Here is a 20,644-nt window from a genome sequence, read left to right as displayed (position 1 = left end):
CATGATCTTAGTTTTTTGAATGTTGGGTTTTAAGCCAGCTTTTTCACTCTCCTCTTTCACCTTCATCAAGAGGCTCTTTAGTTCCCCTTTGCTTTCTGCCATTAGGGTTGTGTCATCTGCATATCTGAGGTTATTGATACTTCTGGCAATATTGATTCCAGCTTATGCTTCTTCATCCAGCCCGGCATTTCGCATGATGTACTCTGCATATAAGTTAAATAAGCAGGGTGACAATATACAGCCTTGAAATACTCCTTTCCCAATGTGAAACCAATCTCTTGTTCCATATCCGGTTCTAACTGTTGCTTCTTGACCTGCATACAGGTTTCTCACGAGGCAGGTAAGATGGCCTGGTATTCTCATTTCTTTAAGAATTTACCACAGTTTGTTGTGATCCACATAGTCAAAGGCTTTAGCATAGTCAATGAAGCAGATGTTTTTCTGGAATTCTCTTGCTTTTTCTGTGATCCAGCGGATGTTGGCAGTTTAATCTCTAGTTGTTCTGCTTTTTCTAAATCCAGCTTGTACATCTGGAAGTTCTCGGTTCACATACTATTGAAACCTAGCTTGAGGGGTTTTGAGCATTACTTAGCTAGCTTGTGAAATGAGTGCAACTGTGCAGTAGTTTGAACATTCTTTGGCATTGTCCTTCTTTGGGATTGGATTGAAAAGTGACCTTTTCCAGTTGTGTGGCCACTGCTGAGTTTTCCAAATTTGCTGGCATATTGAGTGTGGCACTTTAACAGCATCATTTTTTAGGATTTTAAATAGCTCAGCTGGAATTCCATCACCTCCACTAACCTTGTTCGTAGTGATGCTTCCTAAGGCCCAGTTGACTTTGTACTCTAGGATGTCTGGCTCTAGGTGAGTGATCACACCGTCATGGTTATCCAGGCTATTAAGATCTTTTTTGTATAGCTCTTCTGTGCATTCTTGCCACCTCTTCTGTTACACTTTCACATATGAGGTTGTTTTCTCTTACACTTTTACATCTGAGGAAACAGGCTCAGAGAGGTTAAGCAACTTGGCCAAGGCATAGAAGGCTAGAGCTAAAACTAGGCCAGCTAGTTTTGAAGCCTGTGCTCTTGATTATATGCTTGCTCTACATAACATGTGAAGAATATTCTTTGTAACCTTTTATATTTCTCTGAGTATCCAATTTTCCTATCAGTAAGAGAGTTAGATAAAATAACTTAGAAAGTTAATTTTTAGTGATCTCATATTCCTAGTTTAGATTTCTCCGTGTAACACGGTCTCACGTAAGTTAAGATTTGGGGAAATATTCTTTGTTTCTAGATATACATTTTTGTAAACTTAAATGATTTTCATGGCTTTTCAGCAAAGACATGGAAAACAAAAACTACAGTGCTTAGCTTCCCTACAAAGATTAAATGACCACTAGATGGCAATCAAATAAAGCTCAGCATCTCATGCCTTGCTTAAAATCACAAATGCAGCTAGAAGCTGTAAATATTACAGACTTCTCCAACTAACTGAATTCCCCCGGAACAGGGACATAGCCACTACAGTCTCCTAGCCTGCCCTCCTCCTCGCTGAGTTCCACATGACAGACGACTGCAAAGAGTTGAGGCTTTGGAATCCTATTGATCTGGCTTTGAAAACTGGCTCTAAAAAGTAGTAGCCATGTGAACTTGGCAGGTCGCTCAAACCTTGTCACTTCCCTGATTCAAAAGGGATCTAGAGAAAAAAACAATCATTGCTACAGTTTAAAGCCTTTCTCTTGGGACTTCCCTGGTGGTCCAGTGGTTAAGAATTTGCTTTGCAAAGTAGGGGATGTGGGTTCAATTAAGATCCCACATGCCACAGAGCAACTGAGTCTGGGTGCTGCAACAAAAAAAAATCCCACATGCCATGACTAAGACCCGATGCAGTAAATAGATAAGTAAATAAATATTTAAAAACATAAAGAAGGAGGGGATGTACGTATGCATTTGGCTGGTTCATGTTGACACGTGGCAGAAACCAACACAATATTGTAAAGCAATTATACTTCAATTAAAATAAATAAATTTTAAAAATAAGTTTAAATTAAAAAAAATTAAGAGCTGTGAGGATATTTGATACAGCATAGGGCATATAGCCTATATTTTATAACTTTAAGTGGAGTATAATCTATAAAAATATTGAATCACTATGTTGTACACCCGAAACTAATAAAAAATTCTCAATAAAAAAGAAATACTTTCCCTGTGATCATTTACTCAGAGAAGAACAAAGAAAAGGGCCCTGAGTGCTTCATACTTACATATACTGCTCTCAGAATAATCACATCCCAACAGCAGCAACAAAACCATCTGGTCTGTTGGTCGTTCCTTTGACCCCAGGTGGCTGCAGTGTCCTCAGCCCTTCCTCAAAGCTGATTTGCCATTTCCTGCCCTCAGTTCTCTGGCAACTGCTCCATTTCTCCATTTTTTCCCCTGCAGTGTGTATCTGTATCAACCAGATCAAATCCTTCCATGTCACTTACGTCAATAACAAGCTCACACAATAGTGAGCTTATGCAGTGGGCTTCATAAATCTCTCTCATTTTGCCACCTGTCTTCTCCACAAGGGTCTTGTACAATTCACATAGAGTTGGGGTCTGACACTAGAGCAGGTGGTCAGTGGGCAGTCCTTGGTGCCATAACCATGCCTGAAAAGACAAATCCAGACTGCTAGAATTCTAAACAGAAAATGACTTTTCTCTCCACAAGGGGGTTAAAATGTCCATCTTGTGATTGACGACATGGCTACAGGGTCACAAAAGCAGAGAACCATGCTACTCCAGAAAGAATACGACCATCTGAGGGACTTGAAGCTGTGGGACATGCGTTGTAGGAGGAGAGAACTGGAGATCACACAGCTCTTCCCACCAACCAGTCACACAACGGCGGGCTCCCTGCAGTGCACTTTTTGTGTGTACACTTTGTGTGTGTGTGTGTGTGTGTGTGAGCTCAGTAGTGTCCAACTCTTTGTGATCCTACAGACTGTAGCCCGCCAGGCTCCTCTGTCCATGGGATTTTCCAGGCAAGAATACTGGAGTGGGTTTCCATTTCTTCCTCTAGGGGATCTTACCCACCCAGGGGTCGAACCTGCGTCTCCTGAATTGGCAAGTGGATTCTTTACCACTGAGCCTCCAGCGAAGCCCCACAGTGCACTTTGGGGAGAAGCAAAGCCTTCCACATGGGCTGGTGTCAGTTGCGAAAGGCTCAGGGCTTATTTTGAGCAAGTAAGAACTAGTGATTATGATTCTTAATGGAAACAAAGGTCCCAGAGAATGAGAAAAACAGCCCTCTGAGGGCTTTGATAGCACAAAATTTAGTAAGAACTGTCTTCTTTTTCTTGTAAAATAAAGTTTTGCGAGCAAGTATCTACAGGCAATGTGAAGGGCAAAGGAGAGGTTGCATTTGAGTGTTTTTATTCACTACTGAGTAGTTCCTCCCCAACTCTTCCCTGTCACCCTGCTCTTGAACGAAGAGATAGGAGTTGAAATTTGGATTCTAATCCGGGTTTGCATTCTCCATCTCAAGGAACTTGAGTAGATGTCATCACATCTTTGGATCTATTTTTTTAACAAAAAAATTAAGAACTTGAATTTTAAGAGCTGTTCTAATGTGTATTTAGTGTTATTCCTTCCTGTCCTTGGTGCTACATACATGAACAGATGGTGGCTTCTCCTCTTTAGAGGGTTACTGTTGTCTAAGCTTGGAGAAGACTTCCATAGTCAATGGTGTCCACCTGCAAGGTCACCAACTCCTGTAAAGCAGGGAAATAGGTGTGTCTAGAGGTTTTAACCTGAGACCAAAATCCACAGGACCCCAGCAGAACAACAGCATCCCACTGAATAAGGGTGCTGGGGTCTGCATCTGGAAGTGAAATGGAATTGGAGTGACCAGTAAATATTAAGCCACAGGTGACGAAAGAAATATTCACATATTGAGGTATGGGGAAGTCATTCTGGCTCAGCCATGATTTGACTTGTATTTTAAGTAGAACAGCCTGTCACACGGCCTGTCAGACACGCATCGTACATCAGCTTTAACCAGTCAAGAGGAGAATACATTGAAAAATCAAAATGGACTCACTGGTTCAGGCAAAATGGAGCTGCATGGCCATTGTGCATATGATTTCAGACACATTCCTGCATCACCAAGAACTTAAATTTTCTGAACTGTATCAGACTCAAGGACACCACAAGCTATTCTCAAAACAATGTCTGCTAGCAGCTGTCAGCTGCAAACTTGTGGTCTCAAGGTGAAGTGAAAGTGAAAGTCGCTCAGTCGTGTCTGACTCTTTACCACCTCATGGACTATACAGTCCATGGAATTCTCCAGGTCAGAATACTGGAGTGGGTAGCCTTTCCCTTCCCCAGTGGATCTTCCCAACCCAGGAATCAAACCGGGTCTCCTGCATTGAAGGCAGATTCTCTACCAATAGAGTTCCCAGGGGATCCTCATGGTCTCAAGGTCTTCTCTTGAAACTATGCAACCATTCTGGACACCAACAACCCTTACTTAACAAGCACCTAGCTGGCTCCAATCCTAATTCTTGACAAACTATTTATATTTGAGGGGCTTTTGTCTATGTATACCTCCTCTCCCCCTCCCCACCTTTTTTGGAACACAATTCAAGTGGGACACAATTCAAGTGCTTCTTGAATCTGTCTCCTGGACTATAGTCTTCAGTTTGGTTTGAATAAAATTATTTTCTATTCCTGTTATAGATTGTTTATTAGTTATTTTCATCAAAGACCGGAACACAGCTAAAAAGAGCAGTCCTTCAAAAAAGAAAGCAGGGAAGTGGCTTGAGGTAAATAGATGAATACAATAAAAAGGAAGCACTTTGCCCCTGGGAGACATTCAACATCACAGTCTGTTACAGCACTGAGACTCTTAGACTTAGCCAGCTGGCTAACTCTGGGATAGAGAATAACACTGGAAGAGCAAGATAACAAGGTCGCCTGCCAATCAAATTTGAGCCTAAAAGCCCACTTAGTGATTAAGATCGGAAATGAGAATATTGACTACTTAAATAATGGAGTTGAGGAAAGATGAGGGGTGGGCAAAGAAGAGGGCTTATAAGTGAAAACTGGGAGGGTGGGTTTTAGAAATTTACAAGTAAGATTTCACAATGGCTGAGAATTCAGTGTATTTTCCGGTGTTAAACAATACTGGAACTGAGAATTCTTTCCTGTCCCAGTGTGAAATAATTCAGAAAACATGCAAAAATAGATTGAGACCTTACTCTCCAGGAAATGTTAATTCCTGGAAGATAAGCTCTGGATTATGTAAAAGAGCTTATTATCAGTAGTAACCTCTTGCTCTTTGAGACTTGCCAAAGACCTTGGTCTTAAACACCTAGCCAAGCCATCGGACACAAACTCTGCCCAGTCCCTACCAGTTCCCCAGTGTTTTTAAAGACCTAACAACCCTTTCCATAGTCTCCTCTGACTTCTTCCTTTTGAAACTTATGCAGGCCATCACGGTGGTGTACTCCTTACTATGTATAAAAGGTGTAATGGACTTAGAGTTGCTTGATCAATGGATTTTTCTAGTGGTGTTTTGAGCAATTGTCAAAAGTGAAACGTTGTTCTAAGCTATGGAACAAAAGTTTTATTGTAATGTGTCAGAAATGAGGCCACTTTTCCATACCAATTTACATTTCATGTATTGGATTAGTTGTCAAGATTTCTATCTTTCCAAGAACCTTGGATCTAGTAATGCTTGAGTTCTTTTCATCTTAAAAAATTCAAAAATCTCAGAAGCTTTACTTCAAGTATCAGTCCTGTGACAACTCTTATCCCCCTTCCTTCTTCCCTCTCCTTCCACCCCCAGAAGGGAGAAGAAGGTGACCAGGGATTGATATGAATGTGAAGCCCTGTACTTTCAAGGATGGTTGAAGTAACTGTGGCGATCAAATGTATTCACAACCAAACACTTACTGTGTGTGCCCAGCTCTTGTTTTCCTGGAGGAGGAGGGAAAGACAGACAACTTCCAAATAAATAAATATGTAGATAATTATGCGACTTCCTAGGTGACGCAGGTGAAGAATTCGCCTGCCAGTCCAGGAGATGCAAGAGATGTGAGTTCAATCCCTGAGTCGGGAAGATGCCCTGGAGTAGGAAATGGCTACCTAGACTGGTATTCATGCCTGGAAAATTCCACGGACAGAGGAGCCTGGCAGGCTATATACAGTCTATGGGGTCATGAAGAACCTTTTACAGCTGAGCACACAGCAAGCATGCATGCAGATAATTATACAGTGGAATAAATGAACCAAGAGAAAGAAGAAAGGTGCAACAATTAAAGATTAAGGATTGGTAGGTGGAAGGATGAAGGGACTTATTTGGAGAGAATGGTCAAAGAATTGAATAACTGAATCACTTTGCTGTGCTCCAGAAGCTAACACAATATTATGTCAACTATACTCAAATAAAATAAAATAAAAAATCAGCTACAAAACAAAAATAATGGTGTTTCATTGCACTTAAAAATACGTGGCTTATTTTCAAATATCTTTTGATACTGATTTCTAACCAATTCTACAGTGATAAGAGAACAGACCCTGTATGATTTCAATACCTTTAGATCATGAAATTTTTGCACCTTGTTTTATGTCCCTGGATGTTTTCCAGTGTCTCCTAGTTTACCGTCTATGGGAACTTGAATAGAATTTGTATCCTACTGTTGTGTGAAAGTTGTATAAATCTTAATCATGTTGAATTGGTTCATGATACTGTTCAGGTCAACCATATTCTCCTACTTTTTTGATATTCATTCTATTGGTTTTTGAGAGTTTGATATTGAAACTCCAACTAAAAATCTTCAGTTATTTAGTTAAAAAAGCATAAAATATAGTAGAACTATATGTAAATTTGTTCTGTGTTTTCCAAGTTTCTTGTAAATGCGTTAACATACTTTCAAAATTTTAAAACTAAAAAAGAAAGAATAAAAAAAGAATGGTGTTTCTATCAAGGGAGAAGTGGTCCCCTGAGTTGAGAGCTACCAAGAGAGCAAGCAGGAGAAGGCAATGGCAACCCACTCCAGTGGTCTTGCCTGGAAAATCCCATGGACGGAGGAGTCTGCAGTTCACGGGGTCGTGGAGAGTCAGACACGACTGAGTGACTTCACTTTCACTTTTCACTTTCATGCATTGGAGAAGGCAATGGCAACCCACTCCAGTGTTCTTGCCTGGAGAATCCCAGGGACGGGGGAGCCTGGTGGGCTGCCGTCTATGGGGTCGCACAGAGTCGGACACGACTGAAACAACCTAGCAGCAGCAGCAGCCAGAGAGAAAGCAAGAAGAGAGCAGAGAGTTAACACGTAGGTTCACGAAGGTGGAGGGCAAGCACTGGTGGCCTGTGTATAGCTGGCTACAGCGGCCTGAAGGAGGCCTGAGTGTGAGGAAGGAGACACAGTCAGTGTGGAAAGTTCTCAGGAGAAACTTGGCTAAGAAGGAAGTGGTGGGGCGGAGTGAGTAGGAGAATGGGAAACTAGTTTTTGTTTTTTTAGGAAAGAAGAGACTTGTTATATGTGAAGGTTAATGGGATGATCCATCACAGAGGGAGAGCTTGATGAGGCAGGAAATAGGAAATCTAACAGAATGTCACCCTGGAGAAGAGCTGAAGAGACAGGAAAGAGCTCCTGGGAAGAGACAAGTGTTGACAGGGAGACAGGGGCTTCCTCTAACATGACAGGAGGGAAGGAAGAGCAGCTGGGGGTGTGTGAAGGTGGGCTTGTGGGTTTGCAGGTGAGAGGCGGATGGAGTCTCATCTCCTGGTTTTATTTTCTCTGTAAAAATGTGAGATGAGGTTGGGACGCGAGGACTGGGGGGAAGTTACCTCCATGGTTTGAAGAGAACCAATATATATCAGTAAGTTTCTGGAGGAATCATAGAAAAATTGATCAACCTATGGAGGAGCTATGGAATTCTGCCTACATTACTTTAAAGTGATAAATACATTTTGTATTTGACCAGTTCTAAGATGCACTTCTGAAATTGAAATACCCTCTGGTATTGTTCCATGGTTTCCTGGCACTGATTCAGAGTTTAGTTACCTGTGTTGTTTCTGAGCTATCCATAAAATAACCGCATCTTTCAATCAATAGCATCTTAGAGTCAGTGAAATATGGTAATTTTGTTCCTGCCAGGTTCAGCTGCTTGCACGCAGATGTTCAGGGTTTCAAAAACAAGACAATAGCTGTCAGTCACAAAGAGACCTATTTGAGTCTACTCGGGGAATAATATAATTGCAATGTGACTGTAAGCACTGTCTTCTGAGGGGATCAGCTCTTGATTACTGGAAGTACTTCATCAGAAGTTCGGTCTAGGAGGCCAATCTCAAGGATTTTTTGCCAGGTTAAGACTCTCATAAAATTCTCTTGTAAGCTAAACTGTCCTGAGATGACAATTCAGAATTCCTTCACCAAGGTGTCCAATATGAGATTCTCAAGAGCTGTGTCCTAAATGGAGGCATGGTTATTGAAGGAAGGGTCCAGAGAGCATATGTCTCCATCCTTCAAATATTTATTAATTACCTACTACTGTATGCCAAGCAGTCTGTTAGTTTGGGGGTGGGGGATAAAAATAAAATCTAAGTCTCTGATCTAATGGAGCTCACAGTCTGCCATAAGAGATAGTTAAGTATCGAGGAGTTGTCACCAGAGGTGTTTATTCATCCAATCACTTGTGTGACACACATTTATCGAGCTCCTACAAGACACCAGCCACTGTTCTATGTGCTGAAAATACAGCAGTGATAAAATTGGACAGGTTCCTGCCTCCATGGTGTTTAATTTTTAGTGAGGGAAGAAAACCAACCAATAATATTTCAATAAGCGTGATAATTTGCACTGGTGATATGTATGAAGAAAATACATGGAATATCATAGCCAATGACTGGGGCGCTACTTTGGAGAGGGTACTAGAGTTATCAGTCAAACTACTCTGACTACATATAATAGAAAATGTTATGATCACATCAATCCTAGGAGCACTAATTATTTATCAAAAAAGTCCAGAAGTTATCGATCCCAGGGTGGGTTCAGTAAATTAGTGGTATCATTAAGGACCAAGACTTTTTCAATCTTTCTGTTTCCCCATCTTCAATATATTGCCATTTTCCTTGCGGTTGCGAGATGACTGCTATAGCTACAGGTGTTACATCCTCTCACAGCTGCCAAAGCTGGAAGGGAGAAAAGGATAGATGAAAAGGGGCAAGATAAAATTCTTCCCCTAGGGTAGCTCCCTCATTTTATCTGGAGAAAGCCTTCCTATAAGTTCCCTTATCCCCCAGCAGACTTCCCACTAAACTTCATTGAATACAAATGGCCATCCATCTACATCTAATTCAGTGATCAGTAAGAGGACTTGTGTTGTCACCACTGGTTCAAAATAATGATGAGTCATCAAGTCTAGATTTTTTGGCAAGAAAGAAGACAGAATGACCTTGGCTAGGTAAATAATGGCTACCAAATCAGAGGATGCCTCTCTGAAATGACATTTGAGCCGAAACCTAAATGATGAAGTGGTGCCAATCTTGTGTACCACATATCTCGGTGGTGCAGAGGGGGACCTGGGCCAGGTTAATTGGTGGTGGATGGTCCAAAAGCTGAGTAGACACTTGAGGACAGGAATGAGTCACCAGGTGAAGCTCTGGGTGGAGATGGGTGGAGGCCTTTCAGGTGGCAGAAGAGGCCAATGGAAAGGAAAAGGAATGTGACCCAGTTTGTAAGCAAGAACAAAACGAACAAGACAGGTTAGGTCGCCACCCTGGTAAAGATGATTTCAGACGGGAAGATTCCGATCCCAACATTACAAAAGTCGTGATAAGGTAATTGTATGCAAAAGGAGGGCACCCAGTTTCACTTCAAACTGTGGAGGAGACTTCCTCAAGAAACGGACAGTGGGTTTGGAGTTTTGGAGACTTGGAACAACATGAGGAAAAGCTTCAACCAGTGAGCCATGTATAAGTCGGGGAGCAACTGGTGATGAGACTGAAGCCCTGCTGCCGAGCTCTGCTTTATTTAACTTAGGCCAAGACGTGCCTCTTCCAAAGATGAGAGTCTCTGGTACAAATAAATGAACTGGTTTTCTCCTGTGGGCAGTGCGAGGTTGGGCTTGGATGATCCCCGAGAACACCTGTATCTTTTATATTCTGTGTCTCTAGTAGATACTCAAGAAAAGTTAACCCAGCATATGAGCTATGAGCCTCAGTTTCTCCTGTTGCCACAACTTTGCCATCACTAGAAACTGGAGGTGCCCTTCCAAGCCTTCAGGCTGCATGGAGCGGCCCTGGACCAGCCTTCATCAACCCATCCTTGCTTTGGTCTTACTCATTTTCCATGTTTATGTTTCTCTTATTGATTGATTAAGTGTGCTGGGTCTTAGTTGCTGTGCTTACTTGCTTTCTCTGGTTGTGGCGAGCAGGTGCTATTCTTTAGTTGCGATGCGCTGGCTTCTCATTGCAGTGGCTTCTCTTGTCGTGGAGCATAGCTCTAGGGCACTTGGGCTCAGTAGATGTGGCACACAGCCTTAGTTGCTCCAAGGTATGTGGGATCTAGTTCCCCAACGAGGGATTGAACCCCTGTCCCCTGCATTGGCAAATGGATTCTTAGTCACTGGATGACCAGGGAAGTCTCACGTCTATGTTTCTTTTTTTCCCAACAAGACGGTGAGCTCTGAGAGGTCAGCAGTGAAATTTACATAATTTACATATATCCACTAATATAGGGGACGCTTGGGTGTATGGTACATATACAATGAGAATATTGGATTTTTCCATCTGCTGGTGGAACTTGAGTGGATTTCAGCCCCAAAGGGGATTCTCAGATTTCTTTCCCTAGAAGATCCAGAGCAAAAGAAGATCCAGGAAGCAAAATGAGGATGAGGGATCTCTGGGATTAAGAATGAGGGCCTCTTTCTGTGTTACAAGAACCCTTTAATCCAGGTTTTGAAAAATGCCACAGCTGATAAATGTGAGTGTGGTTTTTGAAATATGGACTTGCGAGAGCGAGAAAGTCCATGAATGCTAAAAATTTGGAAAAGATTTGTGAGGGTTTCAAAGTTAGAATGATGTATAACTGTCCATGTCATCTTCCAAGAGCCTTGGTCCTTGTATCTATCAGTAGAGGGTAAGTTATGCTGAAGTAACAAATAGCCCACAAATTTTAGCAACTAAAAATAATCGTCAAAAAAAAAAAAAAAAAAAAATCGTCACTTTTGCCCATCACAGGTGAGCAGGCCCCCATACCTGTTACTCAGGAAGTCAGGATGGAGTGGCTACCATTTTGAATTGCTGCTCTTCATGGCAGAACAACCTGCATGACCCCATCCAACTACAAGGAGGTTGGGAATGGCAGTGTCACCTTGTACCTGAACTAGGGACATCCAGAGACAATTAGAGAACCAAACAACCATAATCTTCATAACCAGAAAGCCAGCCAAAGACAGAATTCCAAGCACAGACACTTGTGCTTCCCGTATCCCATTTTCAGGCTTAGGCAGATGCGTGAGGATGTTAGTAGCTGTGACCAAGTACCACAGATCTTGTGCCATCTCTAGAGTTGTGGATCCTTTGCCAGAAAGAGAAGCCTTGGCCTTTTGTGAGAGTCTGCATGTGCTCACTTAGTGTGTGACTCATCCATTTTTCGGCACGCTGCCCCTCCCACGGCAGAGACTACTCCCAAGCAGGACTTGCCTGTCAGGCTGCAGGGCATATGGGGCTGGCTGCCTGTGTCAGGCAGAGCCCAGCCTGACGGCCTCAGCCAGGGCACCACCATTCGGGGCTAAATTGACTGCTCAGAGATACAGGAGCCCAGCTTGCTGGTTTGCTGTGAGATATGGCAAAGGGAAGTCATTGACACCTGCATCTCCTGCTGCCGGGAGTAGGTCGAATTTGCCAGTGACAAATTCGCCAGTGTCGTTGGCTGGCCACAGTGAGTAGCCCCATGACTTCCTCAGTCCAAGGCCTTCCTTTGGAGAATTTCAGGGATGAGCAGCCAATGAGGCAGTGTAGTGTGGGCTTTCATTAATAACGTATACAGGGAGTTAGTCTTAAAAAGGAATTTGGTAACCTAGGGGCACTTGGCAGAATTCAATAAGAGCACTAATCTGGTAGGAAAATATTGTTTTTGTTTATTACTCTCTGCTTCTCTGATCCCATGCAAATAGAGTCCAGGAAACTAGAATCTTTAAAGAAATTTTTCTTTGATGACTTGACAGTGATTAAGTACAGATACAGAAGCTAATCAACTTTTTTAAAATCATGATTTTCCCTCAGCACACTTTGTAATGTTTTGTCTATAATTTTGGCTTATTATCAAGTCATCACTAGCCTTAAAGTCTCCTTGAATACAGAGGAATCTTTTTACACCCTCACACACAAAAATTCTGCACTTCTAACGACTCACCTATGGCATTAAGAATTCCTGATCCTGAATGCTGTTTTCCTGAGATCAGACTTTCTCAGGAGGAATACAAAGTTTGGGTAGATTTCTCTTGACTTGTGTTGTTCTTTGCATGGCGGGTCGGGGAGAGGTGGTAGCCACCCAGACATCCCCATGTCTATTGCTTTTCATGTTCTTCCTTAAAATATTGTTGAAATTGGTGCTTAATTTGAGTCTTTCCTTTTTCTGAAGGATTCTTTGTATTTGTTGAGTGTGAATTTTGAAAGTTTAGTTCTGCTTAAAAACTTTTTTCCCTTTGAATTTTGACAAAATGAGTTTTCCCCTCTAAAGTAAACTTGCCTATTAAAGAATGAGGCTTGACTGGGCCTCGCATTATTTGGGTTTATTAAATTTTCTCCTAGAAAATTCATTCATATTTTTACAGTTTGGAAAAATCAGTTTATTTGTAGCTTACAGGAATGATTTCAAGTACATGTCTGGGCAAATGTTTAGCTTTAAAAACTGCAAAACTGGGACTTCCCTGGTGTTCCAGTGGTTAAAACTTTGCCTTCCACTGCAGGGTGAAGGATCCTTGGTCAGGGAACTAAGATTCCACATGCCTGAGGCCAAAAAACCAAAACATAAAACAGAAGCAATATTGTAACAAATTCAATAAAGACAAAAAAAAAAAAAAAACCCTGCAAAACTTAAAAGACAGCAAAAACTATTTTCTGTCTTTAGAACTATCTTAAGATCATAAAGACCCAAATGCCTTTTCCAACAGTATTTGCATGATATAGAGTTATGGCATCATTGTCTTTTTGCAAAATAAATGATATTTTGTAAACAAAAACCAAGGCTTTCATTCAAATATGAGGTGATCAGGGGACAGTTCCAAGCCTGGTGACTGCTTGATCTTTCTAAAATTGGACATGGATGCAGAGGCACACGGGTTGGGAGTAGAAGTGGTTTGCCCGGGTCCAGCCAATAATGGGATGTAGTATCCATAGACAGTCATATTTCTAAATATGTCTGAAAAGAATAATAGAACTAGCTGAGATTCAGTCTACCTTGTATTATCAGGTTTTGGTGATTCTAAACCACATCAGTGATATGATACAACACTTGTCATCTCGAGGACACACCATTCCCCTCCCTCTCCTCCTCCCCACACCTCCCCTTTCAGATGGAGCCTGGCTTGTGCAAGGCTTGACTTAATTCACCAACTGGCTACTTTAGTGGTTGTTGCTTCCACAAAACCATAGCCTGTGGTCTAATTATCTTTAATCCCATCCCACTCTTGGGAATACACAGCTTCTGGTTTTAAAAGGTCTTCCCTGGGGGCTCCGATGGTAAAGAATCTGCCTGCCATGCAGGAGACCCTGGTTCAATTCTTGGGTTGGTAAAAAAAATATATATTCCTCTTATTGTAATCTTGATCTTCCAAGTCAATAAACCCTCTGTTGTTGTTGCTAATTTAGGGATGAGGTTATAGAATTTTATTGCCTCGGAATATTATTCCTGACTCTTTTGATAGCAATAAACAAACTCTTAAGTCATGCTACTTTAAGGCCCGAAGGTGATTTTGTGATGATGATACTAAGGTGGCTCACAGAACCCAGGGCATGAAATATAGGATCTTGAGTGTTGTCAGGACACCTTTTTTAATCTTTGTCTTTCTTGGTGTATCTACTTCATTTTGTTCTCTTTTTTGTTTTGTAGTTAGGGGTGTTCTCAATCCCATAACACGAACATCAGCTGGGGACTTAAAAAAAAACCCACTCATCACTAAATGTTAATAATTAGTGCAATCTAGGTGAAGGATATGTAGGGTTTCACTGTACTATTCTTTCAACTTTTCAGTAGTAATGAAATTATTCAAAATAAAAAGTTTGGGGAAAAATATTAGTGTTTGAGTCTTACTGTCAGAAATTCTGATTCAGTGGTTCTGGGGTAGGATCCAGACATTGGCAACTAAAAGTAAATAAAGAAAGCTTTTCTGGGAATCCTAATGTGTAAAGCTGAAAATTACTGGCGTGAGCTGCTGTCTCTTTCAGCTTCTCTAGAAGAGAGTGAGTGTTTTGAAAAAAATGACATAATTTGAAAGATAGCTAAAATAGGAAATAATGGCTTTGGCTTATCAACAGATACTCTCAGATGCAGCAGTTCAGGACTCAATTTGCATTTCTGTTGGAGGAATACATTGGACACCTATTATTATTATTATTACATTATTAATCATTTTGCCTAGATAAACCCTCACCTCACCCACACTTTTTAGAAACTGCCTACATCTTCCTTGTTTACTGCACATGGAGCTGAAAGATGGGCCTGGCCACAGCTGATTGGATTAGGGGAAGGCAGCTGACCTAAGCTAGGCAGACCAGTCCTCACCCCAGGAATCTTCAGGAAGGAAAGATTAAGAGGATTCACCGCTCAGAGATCTTCATTACAGAAGTTTGAGAAGATACATTCCAGCAAGACCTAAGTGAATATAGAGAAAAGGCACAGAACACAAGAAAGAACGTGACTCCCAGGAGGAGTAGTGTCTCTTTTCCGAAACTCAGAACTGAACAGGGCGGGCATGTTGTTTCAGGTTTAGGAGCTAGGTGACGCCTTGTTTCCATATTGGGTTTTGTGTTTTTTGTGTTTTGTTTTGTTTTAAACTCCCCACTATTTTTAAAAATAATGTAATTTTTTTAAATTTAATTTTTGGCTGTGCTGGGTCTTTGTTGCTGTGAGGGCTACTCTCTGTTGCAGTGCTCAGGCTTCTCATTGTGATGGTTTCTCTTGCTGAGGAGTGTCGGCTCCAGGGCGAGGACGTCAGTAGTTGCAGCTCATGGGCTCAGTAGTTGCAGCTCCCCCGGCCGAGAGCACAGGCTCAGTAGCTGTGGCGCGCAGGCTTAGTCGCTCTGCAGCATGTGGAATCTTCCCAGATCAGGGAGCGAGCTCGTGTCTCCTGCATTGGCAGGTGGATTCTTTACCACTGAGCCACCAGGGAAGCCCCTCCATATATATATTTTTTAATTTCTGAAGATCTATTTGCAGACATTTTCCTCTATTTATATTAGAAAATATTCATGATTTCCATATGTATGAGTTGTGAACAGCTATTTTCATATATATAATATAAATGAGAGAATACCAAATGTCAAATAAGATGGAGCTAAAGTTCACAAAGATAACCCATGAGACTGTTGCATCCTATTGACTGATGTTCCCTTTGCTATTATAAAATTATGTATGTGTATATATATATATATATATAAAACACTGCTACCTCATACTAATATATTATCAAAGCTCTTCATAAATGGTTTTAATATTTATGTAATATTCCTTTATATAGATTTATCAGAATTTACTATGCACTGTATTATTATTTGACAGTTATCTGTGCAGTCGCTCAGTCGTGTCTGACTTTGTGACCCCAGGGACTGTGGCCTGCTGGGCTCTTCTGTCCCTGGAATTTTCCAGGCAAGAATACTGGAGTGGGTTGCCACTTCTTACTCCAGGCAATCCTCCTGACCCAGGGATGGGACCCTGGTCTCTTGTGTCTCCTGCCTTGGCAGCCGGATTCTTTACCACTTGCTCCACCTACTATATGTTATGCAAGTGTGATCAGCAAACTTACATAGTCATGCTTTTTTCTGTACTTCAAGTTACTTCTATGTGATGGCATCCCAGAAGTGCTTCAATGCCACAATAGTTTGGGTTTACCTAGTTACTTAGCCTTTCTTTCCAAATTTTGTATACGTTTATGATCTCTTGAATTTATCTCAACTGCCTCTGTCAGAGTAAATTCTCTCTTTGGTTTTGTGGTGACTCATGAGGCAGGTGGTTCTTGGGGTACACCTTTACCAAGCGCCTGCGTAGACGCCATCAACCCATGTTCCTGCCTGTTTGCTGTTTACCTTTCAGGTATGAGTACTTCATTACTCATCATGGCTTAAAATCTGCATGCATAAAGAGAAAAACATCCAATTCAAAGGCAGGTTAGTGAAGCTTGCCAAGGCTCAGGGGAACCAGTGAAGCTGATGGAAAGTTTAAAAAACTGGGCATCTAGAGAAAACAGAGGACTTACATAAACATATCAGAGGAGGTAGTTCTGTGGGTATGGTTGGGATCATAGAGGGTCATCCTTGCGCCCAAGAATTTGGCCCATTGACCAGGGTCAGTGCCTTTACTTCCTACTGTTGGAGACGTTTAGTTCAGGTCAGTCGCTCAGTTGTGTCTGACTCTTTGCGACCCCATGGACTGCAGCACTCCAGGCTTCCCTATCCATCACCAACTCCTGGAACTTGCTCAAACTCATGTCCATTGAGTTAGTGATGCCATCCAACCATCTCATCCTTTGTCGTCCCCTTTTCCTCCTGCCTTCAATCTTTCCCAGCATCAGGGTCTTTTCCAATGAGTCAGTTCTTCGTGTTAGGTGGCCAGATTTGGAGAGGTTGCCTCTGGGAAATTCCTGTTAGAATGTACACTTACCTGGGATGATCAAATCACAAACCATTAATATTCACTTTCGCATTATTGGTAGTCAACCTATCTGATTAGTTCCTTCTTGGCAGTCAGAAGAATTCCAAATGGCTAAGACCCAAGAAAGGAGGTCATTGATGTGGCAAAATTTGCTTCAGAGTAAGGAAGGAGCTTCGTTCAAGAACAGAGATTTTAGACTGGAGTAAAAATGAGACCCTGAGCATCTGGGCACAGCATGGACATGACTCAGGGTGAAGACTGAAGGAGTTCTGAAGGCAATTCTACTTAGGTTGTATATTGCTAAAAGATTATTTAAACCTAGATCTCTCTATCTATCATCTATCTCTGACATCACTGTTTCCATCTGTGTCCCTAACTATATCTATGTATATATATATTTTTTACTGAGAGAGAGATAGTGATCAGTTCTTTTACATCTCCAATGAAGACAGGAAGGAGGACAGGGACAGATCGATGCAGTTTAAAAAGCCCTTGATCAAGAGTCAAAAGAATCTGGTTCCAGTAACTTGGGGTATGATCTTGGAAAAGCCCTGCTATCTGGACAATTTCCTCTTTGATAAAAAAGGGAAAATGGTAACTTTTTTGTTTACTGCATAAAATTTTATGAGGTCAAGGTAAAAGTCAATATGTGAAATGTTCTGAAGGAATTAACTCCATACAAAGATCAGCTCTTTCTTATATCAGAAAAGACACGTGACATACTGAAAAAAATTGCAGATCTGGGTTTAAATCTTAGCTATGCCACTTAGTAATTTTGAGGTTAGCCAGGGTCAAATTTTATCCCTTTAATTAAAAAAAAACTGTGGCAGTCACTCAGTTACTTAGAACTACGCAAAGGGTGAATATAAATATAGTGTCAGACACATAGTAATAGGCAGTGTCTATTTGTTTTACCAATCTCTTGCCTTTCATAGTGTCTGCATTTAGGCAGGAGGAGGGATTGGTCATTGACTAGGGGTGAAAGAGTACAATGTCTACAGGATAGATGCTATGGAATCTTCCACCCCTGAGATCATCTGAAGTGTATTCCCACAGTCTGTCTGGGAACTTACATAGTGTTTTGTGGATCTCACTAGAAGCCTCAGCAATTCACGTCGAAACCTACTTATGCAAGTAGGAGCCGCAGACTCAGGTGACCAGGCTGGTGATTGAAATACTCCTGGGTGTCTGATCAAAATATGTCTGGAGTTTTCTTGACTCTTGTTTGTGTTTGCCATGATTGCTATTCCAATACTTTCTTTTTTCCTAGTCAAGATTTAAGGGTTAAGGTTGTAGAATTTTTCCCCCTCAAATCACTCTATAGAACCACTCTGGTCTCTATGACTTGTATGTGTGAGTGTGTTTAAATTAAACAAATGTTTGTTTCCAATGGAGCCATACGCAAAACACATGCAGTGTGCAGCCCACATGCTTTCTTTCTGCCTGTTTTGTCTTTACCACTCAACCTATGGCTTTGGGGATGGAGGAATTTGACATAAAGATAGGAAGAAATATTTCAGAATTGAATTGCTAACAAATTTGGGAATTGCTTTGTGGAATCTGGAACTTAGGGACACTTCCTGTCATGTCTACTTGTCTTGCTTTGACTTCAAGTGTCCGGAGATCTCCAGGGAGCAAACCCCAGCCAAGTTGCCACCCAATGGGTGGTGCTTCAAGAGTGCCATTAGACTTCGACTTCCCGAGATGTTGAGGGGACACGGAAAGTAGTCATCCTTGCTGTCATTGTTTAATTTCTATTTAGGACACCACTGTTTAATTTCTGTTAGGGCATTGCTTGGAGACAGGAAGCTCATTTTATGTTTGTTGAGAAAATACATAAATGAACATCATAAGCACTTTTTTCATATTTAGAAAGTGGTCAACAGAGAATGAGAAAACATTCTACATTGAAATGTTATCTGTACAGATCTAGCTATTGTAATCATTCATGCTGCTGAGTTTTTTGGTTTTGTTGATTTTTTTTGATAAAGGAAAGGGGAGCAGTTTCTTAATAAAAAGCATTCCAGCACTTTGTATTTGGCATGTTTCACTGTGTGAAATTTCAGAGCTGAGGTGATTGCTTCATGAAATTTTTTTTGGTGAGAATCATGATTCATGAGAATCATGAAGTGACATTTCTCATATTGTACATTCTGGAGAGATAAATCTTTTCTGAAATAAATGTCCTTAACAAATTTTTTTTTGGCTTGAGCTGCATGGAATAAATACTTGTTTAAATTAATTAATTAATTTGGCTGAGCCAGGCCTTAGTTGTAGCACTCAGGACCTTCAGTTGCATCAGGTGGGATCTAGTTCCCCGACCAGGGATCAAAACTGGGACCCGAGCATCGCGAGTGTGGAGTCTTAGCCACTGGACCACCAGGGAAGTCCCTGGAACCGACATTGTTAAACATCTGTTTGAGAGGGAAGCATCCCACTCCAGCTACCCCTGCCTTTCAGAAAGGTGTGGAGCAAGCCTGGGAAAGCAGGTCTGGATCATCAGAAACCTTGACTTTTCGCATGAAAATGGGGAAGGAAGGAGGCTGGGTTGGGGAGAGGGTAGTCAAAGATTGGATTCCTGTTACTGTTTTGCCACTATACTTTTACTTCTAAGTTTTCTGCTTGCACGGAACTAGAGGAAGAGCTCATGACTTCGGCTAAATGTCAACAAATCTGGAAGAAAAAGGATTTCCTTAAGTCCAGATTAAAATATATCACTTTTAGTAACTCAGACAGGGAAAGACAGATATAGTATGATATCACTAGTATGTGGAATCTAAAAAAAAACTGCTACAAATGAACTTGTTTACAAAATAATAGACTCACAGACTTAGAGAACAAATACAGGAGGAAGCAGGGGTGGTGGGGGGAAGGGATATTTAAGGAGTTTGGATTGACATGTACACACTGATGAATTTAAAATGCATAACCAACAGGGACCTACTGGATAGCACAAGGAACTACTATGTAACAACTTAAATAGGAAAAGAATTTGAAAAAGAATAGATATATATATATATATATTTGTGTGTGTTTAACTGACTCATTTTGCTGTACATCTCAAACTAACACAATATTGTAAACCAATTACAGTTCAATTAAAAAATTCTTTTTAATTAAAGGAGAATAAAACACTATAGGACTTTGAGAAAACTGTTAATGATGGTCTGAAACAGGCAGTGTAAAATATTTTAAATAATCATTAGATTTCTGTGGAATTTCAGCTAAGCAATTCTTTCCATGCAGCAAACATGATTTTAAAATGCAATTTGCCTAGTCTTTAAAATAATGGCATTATTTTCTTTTTTTTAGTTCTACCACTTTATTGCTACCAACCCATCTCCCTCCACCCTCACGCACACATGCTCAGTCATGTAATCCCGTGAACTTCAGCCCACCAGACTCCTCTGTACATGGACTTTTCCAGGCAAGAATACTGGAGTGGGTTGCCATTTCCTTCTCCAGATGGCATTGTTTTCTATAGAATTATGCATGGTTGGGATAAAGACTATTTGTTTTTCACCAAATAATGGTCAAATAGTCAGTATCAACCACTGCAAAAGCTCCTGGCCTTTGTTGATGACATCCAAATCTCCTTCCATCTAAAAGCGAAGAAACAGCCAACACCACTCAAAGAATATCTTACTCAGGGATAAAAAATATTGAAGTTATTAAAATTTATATCTATAAGAGCATGGACTCTGATGCAAATCCTCAGTTCTTCCAGTCTCCTTTCTCTCCCCCATTCCTTTCCTCTTTCTTATGGAGTTTTCTATGT

General features: G+C 41.1%; 1 protein-coding gene across 4 annotated transcripts in view; it reads left to right on the top strand.

Annotated features, from left to right (window-relative positions):
• Positions 1-11,727: 11,727 nt before the first annotated feature.
• ADGRF2 (adhesion G protein-coupled receptor F2) overlaps positions 11,728-20,644 on the top strand; it is a 36,431-nt gene continuing 27,514 nt past the window's right edge. For 3 of the 4 annotated variants that reach the window (XM_043449454.1, XM_043449455.1, XM_043449457.1), the window contains exon 1: positions 11,728-11,937. The gene's annotated coding sequence lies outside the window, so the exon portion shown is untranslated. Of the gene's footprint in view, positions 11,938-16,224; positions 16,309-20,644 lie in introns of all 4 variants that reach the window. The other variant, XM_043449456.1, reaches the window with a different exon arrangement.

Source organism: Cervus canadensis, chromosome 28, assembly GCF_019320065.1.
Source record: "Cervus canadensis isolate Bull #8, Minnesota chromosome 28, ASM1932006v1, whole genome shotgun sequence".
Lineage (NCBI taxonomy): Eukaryota > Metazoa > Chordata > Mammalia > Artiodactyla > Cervidae > Cervus > Cervus canadensis.
The sequence above is the reverse complement of the archived record's forward strand: the minus strand, read 5'-3'. Positions and strand labels throughout refer to the sequence as shown.